The sequence below is a fragment of the Vicugna pacos genome, chromosome X (genome assembly GCF_048564905.1).
Source record: "Vicugna pacos chromosome X, VicPac4, whole genome shotgun sequence".
Classification (NCBI taxonomy): Eukaryota; Metazoa; Chordata; class Mammalia; order Artiodactyla; family Camelidae; genus Vicugna; species Vicugna pacos.
This window is the reverse complement of record NC_133023.1, coordinates 85,162,899-85,188,276: the sequence shown is the minus strand read 5'-3', so window position 1 is coordinate 85,188,276 and position 25,378 is coordinate 85,162,899.

Genomic DNA, 25,378 nt, shown 5'->3' with positions numbered 1-25,378 from the left:
ACTTAAAGTGGTAGGATTGAACTGAGAAGAGGGCAAATGTAGGAGGGTTAAGTTAGCATGGGGACACTTAGGATGTCAGGGGAGAGGATTTTTTAGGGCATGATAGTTTCCTAGTGCCTATTTAGTCTTAAATGTTTTACTACAAACTTCCTGACTCATACACTGAGAATAGGAGGTAAATAACTCTTCTCTAGTCCCTATATTCATTCATTCATTCATTCATAGTTTTGAGCCAGGTACTAGATTGAGTGTTGATAGTGTAATGGTGAATAATCAGGGCTTGTTTTCTCTTCTCATGGGGCCTATCGTTTAATGGGGAAAACAGGAATTAAAGATATGCTCACAAGAATTTATAATTCTGATAAGTATCACAAAGGAAAACTGCAGGATGTTCTAAGAGTGTATAAGAAGTTCTAATCCAGATTGGAGGGATGGGGGTAGGGTAATAATAACAGTAACACTGATAAAGAACATTTAAGCTAAGACTTGAAGAGTGCATAGCAGTTTGTATGAATAACTATTTTTCCTATCCCTATTCTTGCCTGGGGTATGAATTTGGTGTCTTCAAAGACTTGAAAGGAAACCAGGTTCCTTAGCAAGGGTGATAGAAATAGAACATTAGGTTGAATATATAGGGAGAGTACAAATCACATTGAACCTTGAAAACTCTAGAATTGTATTACAATAATAATGAAATATAATTTATGAGCAATGGGACATCATGATTTCACTTATAATTTCATTCCATTACTGCAGGAAGAAGGTAGAGAATAGATGAAAAGGGTGAGTGGCCATAGTTTACATGGACAAAGGCTTAGGGGGCTCTTGCAATAGCTTCTGTCTCTCCTCACTTTTATTCATCTTTTTTTTCTTTTTGCCTTCTCCATATTCCCTGCTTTTCTGCTTACTCTTTTTCCTTGTCTTCCTCTCCTCCACTCTAAATGGTCCACTGCCCTTGCATTTCGGCTCTCAAGCTTATGCCATTAGTTTTACTGCTTAACAGTCAAATCAGCTCTTGTGGACTGGCCTGGGAAGCCAGACGCCACTTAAAGTGTTGGAACATAGGTTGTTTGCCAGGCTGAGGTTTGTCTGTAGGGCAACTAGTGTTCAGAAGTTGGAAAACATTTGTACTATAGGTCTTGGCTCAATAGGAACCCAATGCTTGTTTACTCACAGATAACACTGAACCCTGCCTTGGCATACGAATGGAACAACACATAGGTCCATCTCAAGGTCAAAGGCTGAAGCCTGTGTATGTGCGCATGTGCACACCCTAACCCTCTCTCTTATTTCCAACTAAACTGTAACACTCAATTCCTTGCCAGTCGTTGAATACCCACATCCTGGGCTTTCTGACTTTCACCTTCCCTACTTATTATTTTCTTTCTTCCTTGTTTTTTCTTTCGTTTCATAGCACTTTTCTAATAGAGGAACATGATGTTTTATCTCCAGCTAAAGAAACTGTCATCAGCGAGCAGATGGAGAAAACATCTTTTGGTATAAGAGACCTTCCAAGCACAGCTGCAAGCTCACCATATTCACAACTGACTACTTAGACTACATGGAAGGCTGGTCTGTTGCAAACATTTACAACTACAGACTAAAAGACCACAGCCTACTGTGTTTCAATTAAGAGTTGCCCATATACTTAATACATCAGTCCTGCCCATCACTGTAAAGTATAGCCATTAGGGCTCTTATGTCACAGTAACCATAGCTTGAATAATATTGTGATGGAAATTTCTGTTTAACAAAGATTTCTAAGCCTTAGAGTGATGGCCCATTTATTTCAAGCAATTTACATTTATATAACCTTAATTTTCTGCCACCTAGAAACCAAAAGCCAGAGTAACAGTGAACCTTCTATTAGGATTAAGCTCTCCACATTTCTGTCTTGGGGTTTCTTACTTTGTCAGACCTCCTTCCTCTTTTTCCCTCTGTAGCCTGGTGATAAGTCCCATGCCCGCAGTGAGAAGAAAATGAATATACAACCACAGAAGTGCCTCTGCCTTGTCCTGGACTTTCTGAGGGATATCCATCTGGGGTAGTCAATTTCTAGCTAAGATACGCAAGTGCCCTTCAAGGCAGCAGAGCCCTCAGTTGCTCTGGGTAGCTGGATGTACCACTGTCCTTACCCCACCTGTGTTCCGGCCTGGCTCAGACCTACAGCTGCTTGGTGACATCTACCACCGTGTCCACGGCAGGGCCACTGCCACTTTCTCTACTACAAGCTTCCTTCAGGTGTTATATGTTTCCATTAGCCTCTGGCCCCTTTACTCTTCCACAAGTTCACTTTGTTCTTTTTAAGATTGGTATCTCCTTAAAGGGTGAGGTAGCATATCACAGTCAATTAGAGCAGTGCGTCTCACACTGAAATGCGCATAAGAAGTGTCCCCTGGGGATCTTCTTAACATGCAGATTCTAGTACAGTCAGTCTGGGCGGGGCCTAAGAGTCTGCATTTCTACTTTGCTCCTAGATAATGCTGATGATCCTGGTCCACAGGAAGATTAATATCTAACATAGAGACTTGTGTATTAAGTAAACCAACCAATGAAAGTGCCTAGTAAGAAAAGGAAGGGAATCAACACATCTTTGAGTCCTTATTCATACCTCTATGAGATTTTCACATATGATCTAATTTAAACCTCATGAAAATATTATTAGGAAGCTGCTATTAGCCCCATTTTCATGATAAAGACACAGGGTTAATACTTTGTCCAAAGTTCCAAAGTTCCAAATGTGTCTGATAAAATGTTCAGGTTCTGAACCACTATGTTATACTACTTCTACACTTATTAAGATAATAGACCAAAAGAAGACGTATTTGGCAAAGTAAAGCTAGTCGTTTTGACCTAAGATATAGTCATATAATTGGAGGTGTTCAAGAGAGGTTATAGTTACCTGAGTTTGGTGTACAGGCACTTGATTACCAAAAATTCGTTGGGCAAGAGTGAAGATTGCGCTCAAAAACTAAGACTCTATGATACTATATTTGGTAATGGTTACATTTCAGATGACAATTATATATCACTATTCTGGATTGAGAATGGGCACAGGAAGCCAAATGAGGTTCAAATAATCAGCTTTATCTATGGTACATCTAAATTTGAAAATTGGATTTGATTCTAGAGCTAAAATTGCGCTTCCTACTTCCTCAACACTCCCAATGTCAAGATAATGAACTTCACTAAAGGCCAGGCATGATTTATCAACCCAGGTAAATAAATTATGAAAGAGTAGAATAGTAGTTGGGAGTCACTAGAACTGATCTGCTTATGCCATGAAGACTGTAAGCACAAATGAAGTTTACTTTGTCAGCATGCATGGTGTCCAAGAGAGATAGGAGAGAGGAGAGAGATTGAGGTGAGCCTGCATTGCCTTTTCAATACATTTATTCTGTCTTCTGGTTAAAACATAGTTCTTGGGAAGGAGTGTGTAGGATTTAGAAGATAAACCTGAAATATTCTCTCCAAAATAACTTTCCATATCCCCCTTACTCCAAAAAAGAGAAGCAGAAGGCCCCTTATATGAAGTTCTAGGCAGGAATCATTGGACAGGTAAAAAAGTATTCTCTCCCCAGGTAATGATAAACATGTATTTTCTTGATTTGACAGCACAGAGTAGATTTATGGGCTCTATTTAAATTGCAAGGGCTGAATGCTAGCTTGGGTAATTACTCTGTAACATTGAGAAAGTCACTTACTCTCTCTGTTTGTCAATTTTCCCACATTGAAAATGGTAGTAACAGGAAAGAATTTAGGGAGCATAGTAGAAACAGCAGCTTAGCTTTTGAATCTCCCTGAATCCTCCAATAAAAGCAGACAGAACAACTAGACATCAAAATTAAAAACTCACGAGCAACATTTACAATAAAAGTAGGTGACAAGATACAAACATACCAGCAGATAAGCAGGACAGATACAAAACTAGTATGATATCAGGGGGTGTGTAGAATCAAGTAAAGGGAAGCAACAGGGCATTTCATGGGCCTTAGAACAGAAGAGGCCCAACACAGCCTAAAAGGGTTTAGTGGAAATATAGCAGACTAAATTGAGAATAACAACTGAGACTGGATGTAAAATAGAAGAAAGGAGATAAAGATGTAATGTAAAAACCCTGTAGACCTGAATTGGAATTGGAAGTATACATGTGAAGGATTATATCTATGCATGCATGCATGTAAGTATGTAGCTAGCTAGCTAGCTATCTTCACCAGATCTATACACAGGAAAGGCCTAGAAACATTGGCCAAACAGATAGTAATGAGTTTTCTAACACAAAAATTGTAGACTTGAAATACTGTGTTCTATTAAAAGACACTAGGTCATCTTAGAAAAATAGCTGATTCTAGGTCAGCCACATTTTATCACACAAGATACTACATATGCTATCAAAAACTATTAGGGTCAAGTTAAAAGAACTCCTGGTCTAGTTTGGAAAGGATTTTACTGACCAAATATGGGAAAGTTGGAGGATTACATTAGAGGAATAATGTCTGCAAAACAGTAGGGAGCTCCAAGCTTTCATTTCACCCAAGAAACATCACAAAACAATCAGAAATTATCAGAACCAAATTTGTCAGAACTCTGGAAAGCAGTCAAACATTTAGAACAATCAAGTGAATGCTGAATCAAGAAAAAGGCAACTCAAGCTTTAAGGAAGTTTTACTAGCCCTTGGCCTACTCCTTCTCCAGCATGATCGCAGTCTTAAAGATGGAAATCTGAATTCTGCGTGTGGGATCCTGGTCCTTGGATCCAAAGGGAGCAGAATTATTGTATACATCTATTCTAACCTGTCTGGGGGACACTGAAGGACAAATGCAAGGCAATTATCTCTGTTCCAACTAATCCAGAAGTCAGGCTAGGAAAGTGGTAGGCTTTTCTCAAAAATGCTACAGGGTAAAATAACAACTCACAGATGCTTGGGGATAAAACATAAAATAGACTACCTAAAGCCCAGGAGACAAAACTGGAGAGTATTTTGGGGAAATTAGTATATTCAAAAGGACTTGGGATACAGGGAAATTTAGAAAGGCACATCATGTTCAGTAAAGACTGGAGAAGACAAAGCTTTCAACTAAGGCTGATCCCAAAGTTCAAGCTTGGCTAATTGTGGAAGTAATGTCCCTGCAACAGAGCGAATCTGCAACGATTGGGAGAAGTATTCTGTATTTGGGGGTTTCTGTGTATGCATTTTCTTTTTCATATTTTTTTAATTCCTGGCATTCAAGAAAATCTGTCCAAATATTAACTGAATACATACTAAGGAAGAAAAACTTCAGTAACCACACACAACAATGAATACAGTATTTACAAAAAATAGTTTAAGAAAGTCATTAAACAAAATAACTACTGTAGCTTTCAACAACAACAACAAAAAGCAAACCTAGGGAAGAGAGAGAATCTGATTTCCAAAGTTACTGCATTATAATATTCAAATTTCTCATTTTCAACAACAAATATCAAAAAGCATACAAAGAAACAGGAAAGGACCTGCCATGTGCACACATGGAAAGAGGTCATGTGAGCATAAAGCAAGATGGCAGCCACTTACAAGCCAAGAGATGAGACCTCTGAATGAAACCTGCCTTGCTAACACCTTTATCTTGGACTTCTTAACCTCCAGAATGGGAGTCTCAGACAAGAACTTGTAAGAGTAGAAGAAAAGGCTCTTTTTCTTCCCTACTTCATTAACCAGTAGGTAGGAGACAGATGCAGCTCTGCCAGTAACCCCTATACAAGATTAAGACCTCTTTAGTCTCAAGATTATTCAACTGTGACACACTTACCATGTGTGCAGTATCTACTTCAGCCCACCTCTGCATTGTCTTGATGGGAAGATGGGACTTGGGGCCAAAGGGAACCAATGGGAGCAGAAGTTTATGTTGCCTACTGTGCTATGAATAATGGAGTCTCAAGCCATTTCACAAATATGTGGAGAATAACATATTCCTAAACAATCACTGGTCAAAGAAGAAATCACAAGGGGTATTAGATCATACTATGAGACAAATAAGCATGAGAACATAATATATCAAAAGTTACAGAATGCAGCAAATGCAGTGCTCAGAGAGAAATTTTTATCTCTAAATGCCTTCATGAAAAAAGGAGGATCTAACATAGAAGAGCTAACTTTATACCTTAAGGAACTAGAAAAATTAGAGCAATTTAAATTAAAGGTAGCAGAAGGAAGTGAATAATAAAGACTGGATAAGAAATTAATAACATAGAGAATAAAAAATAGAGACTTTTTAAAAAGTTGGTTTGAAAGATCAACAAAATTGGCAAACCTTTAACTATACTGACAAAGGAAAAAGAGAGATGACACACAACTAAAATCAGAAGTCAAAGTAGAAGAGATGTTATTTGCAATGATATAAAATAAAAAGGATTATAAGGAAATATTATGAGAAGTTCCACACCAAAATTAGATATCCTGGATGAAATGGACATATTTCTAAAAACACAAAAATTACTTGAACTGACTCAAGAAGAAACAGAAAATCTCAACAGCTCTTTAACAAGAGATTAAATCAGTAATCAAAAATATCCCAACAAAGAACAGAACAGATGGCATCACACATAATTTCCACCAAGTATTTAAAGAAGAAATAACCCAATTCTCCTCAAGCCTTCATAAAATATACAAAAAGAAGGGACCACTTGCTAATTCATTTTATGTTACCAAAGCCAGAAAAAGACATTACAATAAAAGAAAGTTATGGATCAATATTCCTTATGAATACAGATGCAAAAATTTTCAACAAAATACTAGCAAACTGATTCCAACAGTATATTTAAAGGATTACACAAAATTATAAAGTAGGATTTCTCACAGGAAGGTAAGGATGGTTCAACATACGAAAATCAATGTAATATACTACGTTATAGAACATAGAAAAAAAACATGATGTTTTCAATTGATAATGAAAAGGCATTTGACACAATCCAACACTCTGTCATGATAAAAACACATAAAACTAGAAAGTAGATAGTGATGATTGTTACAGAACATTGTGAATGTAATGCCACTGAATTGAATTGTACACTTAAAAATGCTTAAAATTAGAAATCTTATGTGAGATATTATATGCACATAAATTTAAAATTTCAAAAAAATTCCAATGGATTGAAATCTATTACATATGTTAAATCCATGAGTACATGATGATATTAAACAATAGATAAATTGTTCACCTTGGAAGTTCATCCTTCTTTATACTGAACCAGGTAAATAAAAGGAACAATAACACATTTATCCTACCTCTTCTATGTGAATTAATTAATTCACAATTAATTAATTAATCAATCAGTAGATGAGAAGATACATCTATTTCTAAGTGTACAATCTATAAGTAATAATGTAATTTTTTACCATTTTCAATCCCTAATTAATTACCAGATCTAGGCATTGAACATTAACAACTGCTAACATCACAAAAAGAGATAGAAGCAAACATTGATGTGCCTTATGATTAAGGAACACAACTCTGCCTATAGTTTACTAAACAAACTTGAGTCTGATGCAGGCTTCGGTTCTACTTGTCAATTCACAGGATATACCAGGACAGAGGAACATGCTTAATTATACCACAAGCATGCAACATATTCTTCAGGTTTTTCACTGGGTAAATTTTAGCAGAGTTGGAAGGGGAATTTGTAGGTTAAAAGAAATTTTAAAAATATAACAAGTTTCATAGAAATAGACAAAATAATAAATAAATACAAGGAAAGAATTAGTATAAAACCAAGAAAGAAGTTATTTTTGAGGGGAAAGGAGAGGTTTTTGACTGGACAGGGAAAATGGAAGGGTTTCTGAGTAGCGGGCACAATTCTGTTTCTTGAACTGAATTGGGTACATGTTTGTTTACCTTATTGTAACTCCTCATGCCATACATTTATTCAGTGCTTTTTCATAATCTATATTTTACAATAAGAACATTAAGAAATGAATTAAGGAAGGAAATGCATTCACAAACTTTTTAAAAATGGCAACAATAGTAGTACTAACTTAAGTGGGAGATTGTGAGAGTTAAGTGAAAAGTATATATGAAGCACTTAGATATGCCCGGAATGTCTGAATTTCTATTATTATCCAGGCAGGTTTTATTTCCAATCCTAAAACTAATTTTTAAACCTACATAGTTATAATACCAATTTAACACATTTGTTATTTTGCCATTATTACAACCATCGAGGTGATATATTCATTCTTTGTTTCAGCAATGTAACTAGCCATCACCCTATTATACAGGGGTTAAAGTGTCTGCTTTGCAATAATAATGAATTGGAAAATTAATTCAATTATGAGGCAACTGACTTTGAGTAAGGTACTTTGCCATTTATAAGGTGTGCAAAATTTTGTGTGCATGAAATAAATTACTCTTTGGTTAAGTCCTGAGTTTTAGGGGGACTTATAAATATTATAGCAGCCAGAATTATCTTAACTAAAACATTTGGGCAAATTATTTAACACCTTTGTTTTTGGTTTACTGCTCTGTAAAATAGGTAATAATAGTCTCTACTTCAAAGGGTCGCTGTGACGATTAAAAGAGTTTACAAGAGTTTTGAACAATACCTGGCATCTAAGACTCTCACTATTATTAATGACTTTCTGGCTGCTTTTGTCAGAACTAGCTCAAGGACTGGGCACTGCTGATCCTGAAGTTAGTGGAAAATTCTCAGGACTGCAGCTGATGGGGCTCGGGGCAGGCAAAGACTAGTACCCATGGCCTTTTGGTTATCTTTTTATATTGCTCAGTTTATCTCTGGGCTAACCATACATTCAAAACACCTCAAACCTTTTCTTTCCTTGCTTCACTCCTTAATCATGTGTGCTGCTTGGTAATTTATTGGTTTCTCTCTCCACTTAACCACAGGGGTCCTGTCAGATACGAAGTAGCTCCTCCTAGAAGCAATTCAGAAGTTAACAATTTCAATAATATCAACCCAAGAGAACGCCCTGTTTGACTGAGGCTGTGTGGCTATTCCCTTAAGTGTCCCTTGCTGCTTCCAATATGCTGGGAACGATGCCTTGTTATAACTTGGCCTGTTTTCTATGCTTTCTTTGCAGTCCCTCAGGTGAAATAGGTAATACCTCAAAGTAATTAATTATGGCTAAAATGAACAGCTGTATTTTCCCAGCCTGAACTCCTAGAGGATGGGAATGCGAGGGCATTGTCCTCTCCGGGCAAATTTGCTTATGTTTATACATTTTTAAAACTGCTTATCCCTGAAGAAAAGAAATGAAGTCTCACAGCTACAGATAAGAGAGTCCTGAGGCCTTTCCATTTTGAAAACAAAGGCTAAGAGAAGTGGCTAGAAGTACATGCCCCAACTTCTCTCAACACTGCAGTTTTCAGAGGGCAGGACTAATGCCTACCTTAGCAGCCATCTAGGGTTGAGCAGACTCTTGCTGTGTAGGGTAATGTCCTAGGGGTTCAAAATGTGGCCTTTAAAATAGGCCCTGTCTTGTTGTAAGTGGCCGGAAACATAGGTCACAGACATAAAATGAGGGTTCTAATCTGGTCTTTAATATTAGCGATGTATTCTTAGGCACTCACAATCCTCAGTATAAAACAGCTCTACAGACGTGTAATGAACACCAGTTGTGAAAGGTATTATGCCAGGTATTTCAGCAATAAAGATAAGTAAGACATGGTCCTTTTCTTTCTCTTATTATACAAGGAAGGAAATTGAAGCCATTGGACTATGGGATCTCTAGGGCTCTTTTTAATTCAAAAAAACTTCCATTTGATCATACCCAGTGTTTCATATATTTTAATTATTGTAAGTTTCAAATTGAGTATTTAGGGCTTGTAGCAGTTTGGATGGGTTTTCTTATTATTCCCAATGATACCACTTCTGAAATGTAATGGGACAGGCAGCAGAGTTCCCTGTTTCCCAAATTTGGGCTCCTGGATTCACCTCTCCTGCCCTGTACTGTTTTGACTGAGATGTGGTATGAATGGTTTATCTCAGTTCCAAATCAGAAAGCTCATCTTCTATCTTAATATGGCCATTGCTGTTATAAGGGTTTGCTGCTTTCTTAACACCTATGGGATTTCATTAAGCAAGGACTGTTGCTAAGGTGACAGCTGGAGATATGCCAGGCAGAAGAACAGTTTAAACTGTGGTGAAATAGTCCTTAACTTAGGTGCTTACACGTGCAAAAATGTATACTACACCAACCTGCATAGGAAAATAGAGGAGCGAGCATATGCTCTGGAGTCTGAGAGGAGAAAGAAGAAAGACAAAAGGTACGCAGGTTCTACGTCAATAAAGGAGGAAGCTAACTTGACTTTTGAGAATACTTGATAGGACATTAAATAGCATTTGTGAAAGGCAAGAAGACACAAGGCAGCTAATGGCTAGGTTCACTATCTGCCTTGATTGAACAGGCCTCTTTCCAGGGGAAAGGGCATCCTCAACGTCCCAAGAGCTGATATCACAGTAACCTAAGTAGGATGACAGAACAGCACCTCAGAGATAACCCTGGAGATGGAATGATGCTTGTACATCTTTTAAATGGAAAATCACAGTAACAGTTTCTACTTCACAGACTGATGTGAGAATGAAATAAATTCATATATGAAAGGATGCCGGGCACACAGTAAGCGCTACGATTGTGCAACAACAATTAAAAGGAAACGGAATTCCGCCAGTTGAAGACTGAATTAGACCATTTTTTCCATGGTTCTTTTCTCAAAGCGATTTTAAACATATTTGCCACACCCATTTGTGTACGTACATACACATGGAGACTTTGTAGTACAGTTGAGCTGGTGGGAGTGTAGGTGCACATGTGTATACATGGGCAGGGAGCGGCTATGTATAGGAGGGAGTGTGTGTACTTGGTACAAAATCACCCAGTATTTGGACATGATTAAATACTACATGGCAAGACTTTGCTAAATATTTCTGTGCTAATAAAGCCCTTCTTTTTTTGCATTCTCTCTACCTGCACATCCAGCTGACATCTATTCTACCACCTTGATTTCTAGTCTTAATACCCTTCCCAGTATCCTAATATCCTTATCATTTTCTATAACCTTAAAGTATTTGCTATAAAGAGACTGCTCACTCTATTCCCTATGTACTTAATTTTTAAACCTCCTAAAAGTGGATGGCTTCCTGGTTGATTTTTTTCACTAGTACAATGTCCCGAAGTTACCTCTTTCTGCTGAGCTAGCTGACATACAGCAAGGAGGGACTTTAATCCCTTCTCTTATTGGCTAATCTGGTTCTCCATCAGACTTAAAATTACTTTTTCTCTTCATTGGGACATCAAATGGGATCAAGACATAAATCTAATAAGCATTTCTACTATCTTGGGATTAATACATGGCAATGAAACCCTAGGTCAAAATGAAATTCAAGGCAGTCATGATAATTATGTATGAGTTGGCTTTCTTACCATTTCTTGCCATAGTCTTTCCCATCTGTACAAAGATATGTCATAGTTCTACCAACCCAGGGAAGTATCTCCATATTCCTTCAGATTATTTTTAGGAGACTGAAAATAAGGAACTATTTTTTTTTTAAACTTGATCATTACTGATTGATTAAATCATCACATTTCCCTTTTAAGATAATGTAGCTACCTTGTAACAGAGGGCTTCAATGTGTTTGTTAACATCAGGGTAATCCCTTCAAGATTCATGGCACCATGATAAACTGTTAGGGTTCCTTACAACTCCTTCAGGTCACTATACTTAGGGTCAGATGTGTTTAGGTGGAATAATGGTAGTGAGATTTGGTATAGGACAATAAATGTGAGTTCGAGGCATTTCAAGAGGTTTTTGTTAAAACGAAGACCTGTTATTCAAAGAAAAATACATCTCTGTACAAAAGATCAATATAAGTTTAGATTAGAAACTCCATAAAAATAATTCCAGCAAATTTATATTTATATAAATACATATATACATACATATATAAATATGTAAAGTGTATCAACCCAGACACACTGCACTCAATGATTCTGCCAAATTGAAAGTCAGAACTGACAAAGATAATATGACTCATTCTCCTTCTATATATTTCTTCCTTTTTTCTCCTCTCCTTTCTTCTTCCCTCCCTCCTTTCATTAAACATTTCCTAAGCACTTGCTATGTGCCAGACCCTGTGCTAACTGCTATCTACAGTGGACACAGTGAAGAGTAATTTATAATCCCTGCATTCAAAGAGCTCACAGTCTGCTGTCCACATACCACCTCAGCACTGCTAGTAACTGACTGCTAGGCAAGTCTATTATAACGGCACTGGTTGGTAAGAGGGCACAGATAAATGACACATAACCCAAATTAAAAAGACAACTAAAAAAGCACAAATCATTCCAACATTTTTTTGTCTCTCTGTAAAGTCAAACCATCACTCATAGCTGAAGTACTGATTTCAGCTCAGTATACTCAAGGACATTCTCCTGCTCAGCTTTCTGAAAACAGAATGGGCTAACCTGTATAGAGTGATTCTCTATCACTTGAAATAATCAAATATAAGTTTGTGTCTGCTTGCTTAGAGCCTAAACAAGGTGGAGATTGGACGACACGATGCCTAATGTCCCTTCAAACTCTATATAATGACTATATTTAAATAAAATGACACAGAGCCCATTCTACCTCTCCCCGCCTCCTCCAGTTGAAGCAGCGCATATCTGTTTGGGTCCCGGCCCACTGAGCAGGGAGCGGCAGCGTCCTCTATGTCAAGAAGTCTGCATTGCTGTGAGGCTGCTTCTCCAGTGTGTTCAGCCCCAAAGCTTAAAACATACTAAATTTCTCTGTGACTTTTTTGGGGGGGCAGGTTGTTTATATCCCCTGAATTTTATATCTGGCAATGATTATGGGGTTTTGAAGTATAATTAAACTATTTTGAAAGCAAATGAGAGTTACACAAAAATCACCGTAAACTTTATTATTTTAGACCCTGATAAGAACCGTTTAGGGAGAATAAACTCCTTGACATAACATTACTACTACTACATTTGCTTCATTTGAAATGCAGAAGAAAACTTACAGTTGAATCAAAACTGTATGTTTCTGCTGATGCAAGCAGAAACTTCTGTATTTTTATTTGCTGTGGGTTGTTGTTTATTTGTTTTTGGCAGCTTCTTCTTAATGTAACACCCAGTCAAGGGAATGCTTTTCCTGCAGACTTTATGCCATTATTTCCAAGGATAATAAAATAAGAAAGAGAAAAAAGATTTTATATTCACTAAGCAAACACATATATAAGCTTTCACCCTCGGACGCCACAAGATTCCTGAGTGCGTGCGCACACACGGAGAGAAAAACAGTTAAAATATGTTCCGAAAACAGACATTTAACATCTAGTTTTAAAATGAGGATATTGCTCCCAAGCTTTGGTCCCCATTATACTACTATTTCCTTTATGTACTTCTCCTTTCGTGGTATCATCCACTTTTACCATTTCAACAATGACTCCGCTGTATCTGTCTTTTCTACAAATCATCTCCACCTGACTTCTGCACAGCTCCACGCCCATGTCTCCACAGCATATCAAAACTAAATTCCAGTGTATGACTGTTCCCTCTTCTCTCAGTCTTCTTTATTTCTATTATTGTAAAGGAAAATTATTTTCTAATCACTCAAGTTACAAACATTTGCTCTTCTGCCCTTCATGTTGGCTGTACACAGTCAAACGCTACATTATGTTGACTCTTTCTTCACACTGGCTATCAGCTTCCTTTCCTTGCCCTAGATTTCTACTGTTTTCAAGATCTCTTGTCTTTAGTCTGAAGTATGGCAATAATCTCCTAAATGGGCTCTATCCAGGCTCTCCCTTTCAAATTTAGTTCACAAAACACTACCAAATTCTTCTGAAAATAACATTTGCACACATCATATTTTCTCAAAAACCTTCAATAGCACTCCCAAGTATTTTAAGGACGGTATCTGAAATCTGTAACCTAGAACTCAAGTTCTCACATATACAGGCTCAGCTATTATTCTTTTAAATTATTCCTTTACATTAATCGAAGAAGCATATTATTTCCCATCTCTTACCACAGTATAAGAAGAGACTGAAATAGGAGAAAGAAAGAAAAATATTGTGCAGTAAACAAGAATACAGGCCATTCAGCCTAGGTCTGTGCCTCTCCCCGTGTCTCTGCTTACACCATTCTTTCCACCTGCACACCCATCACTGATCCTTTCCTTTCTCTGCATATGCCTACCCGTCCCTAGTAAGTGCTCACATCCACAGTGATCACTGTATCTGATCTTCTCTAGTGCTATTGTCTGAGTTACTTACATTTAGCATCCTCTGCCTTGTACTGAAATAATCTCTCTCTGGGTATCACTTTACTCCCCATTTAGATTGTCAGCTAAGTAAGGTCAGGAAAAGGCCTGGCACTTCTTTGGTAGCCCTTGTAAACACCAGCCAAGTACTCAACACATGCTGGTGTTTGATTATTGAGGATTTACGAAAACTTGCCTTTGTCTGGTTTACAGTAAAAATTCTTGATTGGATACAATTCTTTATTTTATTGATGCCAGTTTGTGTGTCTGTGTGTAGATGTAGCCCAAATTAGCCTGCTATTCCTATAAATTATAACCTGCAGGGCTATACACCTAGCATCTCTCTGCAGATTGAGGTTCATACTGTGACTGTTTCTTTTAAGCACATCAGTCAAAATCCTGGTTCAGAGTTATTTAAAGCGGTTTGTATTTTATGGTCCTAAGAAGGCTTCACATTGCAACTGCTGAGCTTTAAAAACACAGAAACCAGAAAGAGGGTACAAGGAATTGCCATCTGTCTCTATAAACAATTATCGGCCGGCCATCTGCCCTTACACTGGGTAATGATTTTAATGCTGGTAATATCTGACTGAAATACTCTCTCTCCACGGAGCCAAAGAAAGGGAACCCATTAAAAAGTGCTGATCTTTCTAGTTGTTATTTGTGATGGTTTTTTTCCCACATAAGAGCCTATCACTTAATTTGTATCTCTATGCTTTTCGCTATGTATTGAAGTTATCCTTCATGACCCAGCCACAAACACCTGCATTTTGCAAATAGGTGCTTCTTCCCACAAATTACCAGAAAGAATTAGTACAACTGGGGAATATCATTTAAACCCATTCAAAATGAACCAAAGTGTCAAATACATTATAAAAGAGAGCTAACAGGAAAGAGATTAACAATTAACCTCAAGCTCAAGCCAAGCAGAACACAGAAACCCACAGCCAAATGAAAACCAGTTCTCCTGCCTCTCAAAATCAACTTTGCAAAGTTCACAATACAATGTAATCTTTCTTTGGGGTCCATTGCTTTGTTTATTTTTCTGTGATCAAAACAGGTAAATTAGCATTTGAGTGACAATGACTTATTCATTAATTCAGGCAGAATCCATCCAGTCCTTTAAGGCAGGGCATGGCTATTTGACAATGCATAATTTCTACATGTGTGACAACATATGAAATCAAGGTCTTGCTTGTGGTATTAACTCTGAATCATGGTTCATTCAGCCCAGATTCCTTTTTTATACACAGTCCTAAAAGATACGATGTGGCAGTTCATAGCTATTATCAATAACATATCTCAAGGTTAGGAATATTACCAAAATGAGCACTGTGGATTTTCAGCCAGTGTCATTTCTTGAGAGATGTGCATTCACTAAATTTCAACCCATAGTGCCCTAAATTTACTTATTGGTCCTGAAATCACTTGTTATTTAAGTGTAGACTCAATTTTTTTTAATGAAATAGGTTTCAATACTTTTGCTATTTTATACATTTAATGTGAAAGAGAGATCTTGCCAACATGTTCCACATCTAAACTAGTTCTAATAATTTATACTTAAAGAATTCAATTATGTTTATCGATTTTTTGCCTTGCCTTCTTTTTTCTAAATAGCACGGCTTCTCAGAAATCTTGCTTAAATAATGGGAGATTAGCTCCTATAATATTGCCTAGCCCACTGACACTAGCTTGGAGATGTTCGGCTAGCTGATAAAAGTATGAAAAAAGTAATTGTCAGAAACTCTGTATAATATGAGCTTTGGTTGCTGGAGGATGTGAGGATTCATGCTGCAAATGGTTTGGATCTACAAATATGCATCGCTTCCATAGAAACTTCAGGGGCTGAGCATTTTAATGGCTATTAAAACCCTAGGGAGAAGGCATACTCCTCTATAAAATAGCCAGCTTCTTTGACTTGGCAATTGATGCTAGATAATGTATAAAATAAAACTGCAACTTAGAGCTAATACCTATTAATAAAGTGTAGTTTTATTTATAATTTTAGTAAACAAATTTTTTAAAAGATCAATGAAAGTCCTCTTGCAGAAAAAAATGAAAATAAAATGCATTTCATTATTTCTGCTTTAAAACATGTATCAGAATTTCTTTTTTCTCCTGTACCTGACAATTTTAAATACATGAGTAGAGCTACTTACATTGTAATAATCACAACATGTTGTTTAAGAGTAAAAGGAAAGCATAAATCTCTGCGTCATTCAGACTTTCATTTTCTGAAATCTTTGCTTTCTATTTTTTTCTAATTCTTTTCTGGGAATTACAGAAATTTATTTGTGATGATCCTGACAGTTCAGGTGTGAAAAAGACATTAATAAGGCAGAATTTACTGTCACTGCCCCACTATGAGTATAAAAGGGTAATGACTGAATCTGCTAAAAGAAAATAAAAGGGAAAAGAGAAAAGAAATCTATGGGTGGCAATTTATTCACCAAAGTCAATTGATGACTCATTCGCACTCGCTAATTCTGCAGCCTGCCAAAGAACTTTGCTGGAGAAAGGAATCCTTCTGGGCTTGGTTACTGCAGTGCGTTTTTGCTTGCTGGTGTTAGATTCCTGCAGCTGTTGCTTTTTCATTCAGAGGGGCTGCTTCTATAAAAGCTCAGATGCTACTGCAGTAGCAATATGCATTGGATGCTTAGAAAGACCTCAGTAAAACAGTAAAGAAAGTGACATAAATGTCTCAGAGTCAGGTTGACCTGAGTTTTGTACCAGATCTTTTGCAAATTAGATGTGTGAGCCTCATTAAGCCATTTGCCCCTCTCTACATATCAGCCTCTTCACCTGTCAACTGAAAGAATCTGGATTCAACTACACCATTCCTACTACTTCTCTTACTTTATGACAGTAGGATGACAGTCTCTGTTCCTCTGGCTCAAATACCTCCAATCTTCATCCCTTTTTGACTCATTCCTCCCCTTCTCATGTTCATATTTTTTTCTCATCTTCTGAGGGAACAACAGCTAACAGACCCCTGAATAAAGAATTCTCTATTTGCAAAATAGTAATAATAAGACAAAGGAAGAGAGAAGAGTAATGTGACAGAAGGCCTGTAAAAGAAAGCATTTCTGAGGAATATGGGGATATACAGAGGTCGACTATATAAGAAAATGTTTGCTATTTCTATGTAGGGTCATCCTGAATGAAGCTTGTGCTAATGTTCTGGAAACAAGGAAAATTTCACTTTTTCCTCTTCAGCCTAAATGCTTAACATTCAAAATTATCAAATGGCTACACTATTGCTAGGTAGGTAGTTTATTTATTTATTTTTTAAAAAAAGATTTGGTAGTAGTGAGAACAATGAAGAAGAATAAAAGAATAAACAGTGATACAGCAGTTTTTGTCTTTTTTTCTGTATTTCTATTTCCAGTTGCTTGGGCACAAACCATGCTCTTAACCTAATGCCAAATCTAATGCTTACATTTAAAAATTTATCATCAGGCTGATTTCATATATGCTGAAAAGCAAATCTGAACTAATTTCAATCCAATCAATAAATTGATCAGTCTACCAACAAAGAACAAATGCCTACTAAAATTGATAGACATCACCAAGATTAAGTCATAGAAACCATTCAATTTCATCCTTCATCAATTCTAAATACCAGCATTTATATTCATTAAAATGGAGAACTCCTCTTAAGATATTTAAAGAAGTCTAGCTATTTTTTCCTTTGACATAGGTACTCGCTTAATAACTTATGGATTTGTGACTTAAAAGCTTTTCCAGCACAATCACAGAAATGTAAATACTATGCTGGCCCCAGACCTTTCTTTAAAAACAGAACCAACGGCTTTATAAAACGTCTGAGTATCTAACACAACATGTAATCTCATGTATTACTAGTTATCTATTTTTGCCTACCAAGCAAACATTCTCTCCTTATTCCTTGCTACCATTTCCCAATTTTGTTCAGCTATTGGGTGGTCAAATGTTTCAGAGATCTACTCTCTAGTCTCAAGGGATACGATGTGATTAGCCTAAGCCAATCAAGGTAATCTTATTTCTCTTCTCAGAGAATCTTATTTCTCTTGTTCAGGATAGCAAGTAAGCTTGTCCCAGAATACCTACCCTTACCCTACCTTCACGTGAGGGTAGGTGTTCAGAGACAGGTTTACTTGCTTACAAAAAAGGATTTACAAAACTTAACAATGTGAGAATGCAATGACTGCATCACAAAATAACACAGCCATTTTGCAAACACAAGTAACCACATTGCTAAGGATGGCAGAATAGAAGGAATGAACTTGGATTCTTGTTGACATTACAGAGTCTCTTAATTAACTAATCCTTTGCATCTCATAGTTTCATATTTAAGTGAGATAGTAAAATACCCTTACTATTTTAGCTAGAGTATTTTTTTTTATAATTGCAGCTACAAGCATCTTGATAAACATTTAAGTAAAAGAAAAGAAGATATCAAAGCAACAAAGTTAATATAGGCTCTGCCTTCAGAATGATAAATTTCTACTTGGAAGTTTGGATCTTGTTTTCTTTCAACTATTATAGCATGCAAAGGACACAAAAACTTTCCAATTTACTTATTTATATTGATAGTTCCAAATAGAGATATCTGTGTTGTGTTTGATGCATAAGGATCTGTTAATTTTTAACCAAATTTTAATTATTTGCTTGAATGTTTTGTCTATATCATCCCACATATTCAGCATTATTGAATTTTATGTGCAATTTACTTAAATCACCAGCTATTTTGGAGTTCTGTATAATTTATCACAGAGACACAGCTCCAGAGTACTTTGTATCATCTTATATTTAATTCACAGAAACTAAAAACAGTAATATATTATGTCACCAGATAAGAACATCATGAGTTATGAACAGAGAGTGCCAGGTTCCTCAAATAACAGCTCAATCCATCCACCTAATTTTTTTCATAGGGGTTAGGTGTGGGTTTCACTCTCAATCAAGGTTCACAATTAGATCATTCTACATTCCCCCAACAGGAGGGACTCTCAGAAATGAGACCCAAACTGTCAACTGAATTAAAGCCATCCTGGCTCAGAACTCTGGAATCTCCCTTTGACTGTCTCTTCTCCACCTCCTCATCGGACAAGTCTCAAATCTAGTCAGTTCTCAAGTTCATTTTTGCATTAATCTAGATTATTTACTGAACAGTGTGCTGGATGCTGGGGCTTTTGAAGTGAAGAAGATACCCCAAATCCTGGTCTCCTGAAGTTTACAGGCTAGTGCTATCATCCTGTCTCTAATGTCATAGTCTCTAGTCCAGACACTTTTGTGCCCTTCATACAGTCTCTTGATTAATGAACATATTACAGAAATTTGGAGAAGGCTTTTGACAGACAATACAGGTTAGAGTTTGGAATTTAAAAAAAAATGAATTTACCAGAAAACCTCTTGGTCTCAGCTTCATGACATGACTCATTAAAATTTCATCCAATTCTAAATATCCAAATGTTTTTTTCCCAACACCATCTTACACAAACTATTGCACTAGTCAGGCTGGACTGTTTGTTATTCTCAGAATCGGCCACAAGCATTGTGCTATCCTAAACTGTAACTCAAACTGGTTTTACCCATAGAAATAAATCACACTGGCAGTTAGGTATTGTTGAAATATTGCTATAAGTAGACATTTCAAGTATACTGTTGGTTAAATCTCAAAAATCTAAGCACCAAGCATTTAAAACATTGGAACTCGGAACTCATTTTGCCAGAGAAACAAACCATTCTACTATAAATGAATTTTTGGAGCACAAATAATTTGTAAGTTAGGTATTAAGTGCTTTTTCATGCAAAATGTCACCATTCTGACTTTTGAAAAGATTAAATATCATTATTTCTACTTTGATTATATTTTTGTAAAAGTACATGTTACCACTAAGCCTGGGCAAATGCTCAATAGTGTTCTGGAACAGTCTACCATGAGGTTGTTTTATTATACTTTTGTCTCTTCCTTTCAAAGTTTAAAATCCCCTCAAATGTAGTTAACTAAAATATTTGATTAATTGCTGTTTGGGTAATTAGAATTTTACTATCTTTGCAAGGCCAAGATTAAACCAATTTATTCAGAAGGAAGACTGTGCTGCTATCAATGTTACAACCATTTCCCACTCAGCTATTTTGATAAAATGTCTCTATACTAGTTCCTTTCCTATGCAGTGCTTCTTTGCCAAAGTTGTAATTCCTAAACAGAGGATTTAACTTAGGGTATTTGAAGAAAGAAGGAATACTCACCCCCTGGGTAACAGAAAAGAGGAAATGGTTTCTGCTATGGGGCAGGTAACAAGGGCTCCTTTAAAAAAAAGTGGGGGGGGGTGCCTAAAAGCTCTTTCTGACCTTAGTAAGGTTCAAAGTCATGGAAAACTCCAAGGATATTAAACACAACTCTATTTGAACATTGAAATATATAAGTTGCTAAATGGAGAGTGGGAATCTTCCTAGTCATCTCTATTCACTAATCCCCCAGAAAGAGATATAATAAACCTCAGCCTGGTTTTGCTTGATAAACTCAGCAGATTCATTCCTACTGAGTAAGTCCCATCTGGAAACTACCTCTGCCTCCATTCCCAATCCTTCCCCTAGCATCCTGTAGAAGTTTCTAGCTTTCATGCACTTGGAGTTTGTCCTTACATTCCCACCCCTCCCCCACTAAAGACTCAAATAAGCACCAGGAAGCACTTATGTAAATAGCAACTCATCAGATTCCATCTTGAAACAGAATTCTTATGATTCCAAATCTATTCCCTGCCCACCTCCTAACATATGTCTTTAAATTCACTTATCTGTGAGCACCATGAGTAAGCATGCTGTTTCACAGATAAACTTGTGTAAGAGGATTAAGAAATCTTCACATTTTGTCTCAGAGCAGTTAAAAGTCACAGGGAAGATTTGAGTCAATTCTTCAAATGAATTCACTCTTTTTGCATTTTTATCAATTCATGTCAACAATAAATAATGTTTATTTTATTTATATCATTTTGTTTAAACCCTTTTCATATTCACAATTTCTTTAATAAATAGCTCAGAATAAGGACACTTTAGTAAGTTCTGTCTTATTAATTAAGGGAGAGCCTAATTATAAATTTCCAATTTCTCCCTGAACCAAGAACTTCCGCTAAACTCAGAGATGGATTATAAGCTATTATCATGTGACACCACTTCAATTGGCAAAAAATCGGGAAAAAAAAAAAAATCAGTGCATTCACTGATTGCTTTATATATACAATGCCCCAGCCAATTAGATAGAAAATAATGAGTGACACAAATCTCTGTGTTTTAGAAAACAGATACATGAGAAACGTGAGATGCTTGATTGGAAGCAGGTGATACTTTAGAGGAACAGTTTGAAAAAAGCAAAAGGAATACCTACTTTTCTAACCAATGTGCTTAGTAACTGATTATTTAATTTTTTTTATTTTACTGTGGTAAGAGCACTGAACATGAGCTCTACCCCTCTTGCTAGATTTGTAAGTATACAACGTAGTATAATTATCTACCTGAGATTCTCAGTTGGAGAAGCTTACTACAGTGAGGGAGGGGAGCTAAGCCTATCAGCCACCTATGTCACAAGGATGGGATGGGTGCGTCAACCTATGCAGAGACTTCTGAACAGGTCTACTGAATGTGGTGGGTAGATAACTAAATGATGGAAAGTCTTAAACTATATTTTAAGTCTCATCTTTCACTGGAGTCAAAAGTGTTGGATTTTAGTTATACACCTGTCACTTACTAGAAAAAATGTATTACATATTATTTTGTTAAGGAAATCATTTATTGGTAAATTCTATACTTATAATGAAGAGTGTTTGTGGAAGAACATTATTTAATCTGACCATCAACACAGTTCCAATGGATGTTTATTGTAATTTTAATTCATCAATTAAACTCAAGTCAATAAGAATGTAGTAAGTTCCTGTTATGTACAAACATGTGCCGGGTACTGAGGGTGAGTGAAAGAAAATGCAGAGATGGCAAGATGGAAGAGACAGTTAACTCACTGTTATAAAAAGGAGAATAAAGGAAATGATATATATAGGTGAGAATAAGAAACATGATATGAAGTTCACTCCTTTTTTATGGTATTTATTTATGTGCATCTTATTAACCCCACACAGAACTACGTTTTATGCCCTTTGAGGACAGAAGATGCATATGTTACTTATTTTGGACTTCCCATAGTGCTGTTCACATAGCTGGTTGTTAATAAATATCCATTGAATTGCAAACCACACTCTACTTGTGTGCTCTTAAGAGAAGCTTATAGAAAGCTGTTTTGCTCTTTACAGTGATGCTACTATCTGTGGTGTACCTTAAATCTTCAGAGTTTGTTTATTTGAGTGTGCAGAAAAATATACAAGTAAATATATTAACTTTTCAACTCTTGTGTAAGAAAAATTATTAGGAAGGAAATCAACAGTAAATTATAAAGTCAATTGCCACCATCCAATTTTGAGCCAGTCACTTTTCCAATCTTGACCTCAGTTTTTCGACTTGGGTCCATCCAGTTCCAGCAATATGTGATCTCTCTCTTGACTGCAAATTTTCCTCAAGTTGCTTCCTCATGTCCCTGCTTCTCAGCAAATTTTCTCAAAACTGGGCTAATATTCACTATTCTATTAAAATAGCTAATATTCCTCACCTCCCAGGCTTTCATTATACCCACTTCATTGAGGTTTTCTGTCCACCATTCCACTGAATCTACGCTTGTCAAGATCAATAATGACCTTCATTTTATTACATCTAATGGCTACCTCTGTGTCCTCATCTTCTACACCTCTCAGCGGCATTCAACAGTTGATCGTTATCTCATTCTTGAAATTCAGTCTTCAATTGTTCTCCATGACACTACACTCTTTTTGATTTCTTCCTAATTCTCTGGCTACACTTCAGATTCCTTTTCTTGCTCTGTCTCCTATAATTAAGTGCCCTCTACTCATTCTTGGAATGTCTGCCCATTTATGTCTATACTTTCATATTATGTGATTTCAACAAACCCAATGGTGCTAAATACCACTACCACTAAATACCAAGGACTCTTCCTTTTATATCTTCATTCCCAAACACCATATTTTTACATAAAACTTCATGCTTGACACCTCTAGTCTGATGCCTAATAGCCCACTGCAAGTTAACTTGTCCAAAACTGAAGCCTAATCCAGAGCAATTATCTTTCTCCTCACTGTTCACTTCCACAGTGTTGATGGTCAAATTACTATAATGCACTTTTACACACTGAAAATTCTAAAAATGGAATTTGCCATAAAATCAAACTTTCTAAGCATACTGCCAAGAAACTCATTTTTTCCTAGTGAAGTAGATCTGTTTTCAGCTGTGAAATTTCCATTTTTTTCATAGCTTATAATTCTTTGCTGAGAACTACACTCTTCCCATTCATTTAAAAGAGTATTCAACTTTTCCTCATGGAGTATGCTTACAATAGCTGCATTAAAGGCTTTATAATTCCATCACCTGGGGGTATTTTAGGGTTAGCATCTGTTAATTTTCTTTTACCTTCAGAATTGGCCACTTGGCCCTTTATACGGCAAATAATTTGGGACTATATCTTAGACTTTGAATATTATGTTGTAAGATTCTGGGTCCCATTAAAATTCTCTGGAGAATGTTGATTTTGGTTTGGGTTTTGTTTTAGCTGACAATTAACCCGGTTATGTTTAGATTGCATGTTGTTTCTCATTGTATGTAGGCAATGGTTCCAATGTCTGGTTTTCAAGGCCTTTGTTACACTCTTCAGATCTATCTTGCACATGAACATCTCAATGGTTAGTCTAGATCTTGGGTGGCATTGTGTATTGTAGTTCCATCCTTAAAGTCTTTGTTATGTTTCTTTGGGTCTGCTGCATATGTGCATAGGGGAACACTGGTGATGAGTCTGAGACTTGACTGATTCATACACAGAATGTGGAGAGCCCTACTTTAGTTCTATCTTCAAGATACCTCCTTCCACCTCTTCAGATCACAGGAGATCCCTTTGCAGGTTCCTCTAGCCAGAGAGACAGGTTTTCTCTCAGGACTACAGGTGTCCACATTGCCTCCTCTTCTGCCACTACAACTATGCAAGCTTCTTGGCCAAGGGAGAAAAGAGAAGGAAAAGAAAGAAAGAAAAAAGGAAAGAAAGAAAAACAACTCAGGGATTCTTCACACACTTTTGGAGTTACAGGATCCTCTTTTCCTAGTTCTCTGGCTAGAAAGAGAGAGTTCTCTCAGAGTTCTTGCTTTCTGTACTCAAAGTGCAGTTCTGGGACTTGGTTCACCCTGGGTTAAAGCCAGGCAAGAAAGTAGGGAAATAACTTTTTAAAGCAGTAAAAAAAAAAAGAAAAAACAACCTTCCTGCCACTGCTTACTTTTCAGCATCTTCCGGCAGCTGCTTTTTGTATTCTGCCCAGTAGTTTTAGTTGTAATCAATTGGAGAAATCATCTGTAGCGACTTACTCCAGCTCAGCCAGCACCAGAAACACCACTATCTTCTTTATTCATTCTGTTTCACTTATTTTTTGTCTCCCCCTATTAAAATGAAATGTCCATATATACTGTTATCTTCACTGATGAATTTAGTGCCAAGAACACTGCCTAGCAAACAATGAGTTTTCAATACATACACACACACACATACTTGTTCAATGCATTAATTAGCTAATTAATGTGTAGTTTTTCTTTTCTTCCATTGATCTTCTTCTAGAAAGACGCCAACTATGGGAATATGGGTTTTTAGGACCTCTCAAGATCTTGGCTTATTTAATGATGCTATATCCCTTCTCATGACACTGGAAAGTAGTCCTTCCATGATGTTCAACTTGCGAGGATTACAGGGTCACTTAATAATTTTTTTGTGGAAGGGGTGCAAAAATGAAAAAAAAAACTGAGCTGCTATCTTGTCTAGGCCCTCAATCAACCTCACTCTGCTTCTATTAGCATTACCATATATTGCAAATCTTTTAGAAGTAACTCAAGATCCCTAGAGAATTTCAAAAATTCTGAACATTTTAAAAACCAGTTCTCAGAAGCCAGCATCTTAGTAAAATACTCCTTAACAACTTAACCATTATGTAAGTTGCAATTTACCAGTTCTGAACTTTCTTCCTTTCTAGAGATAAGGTATTAA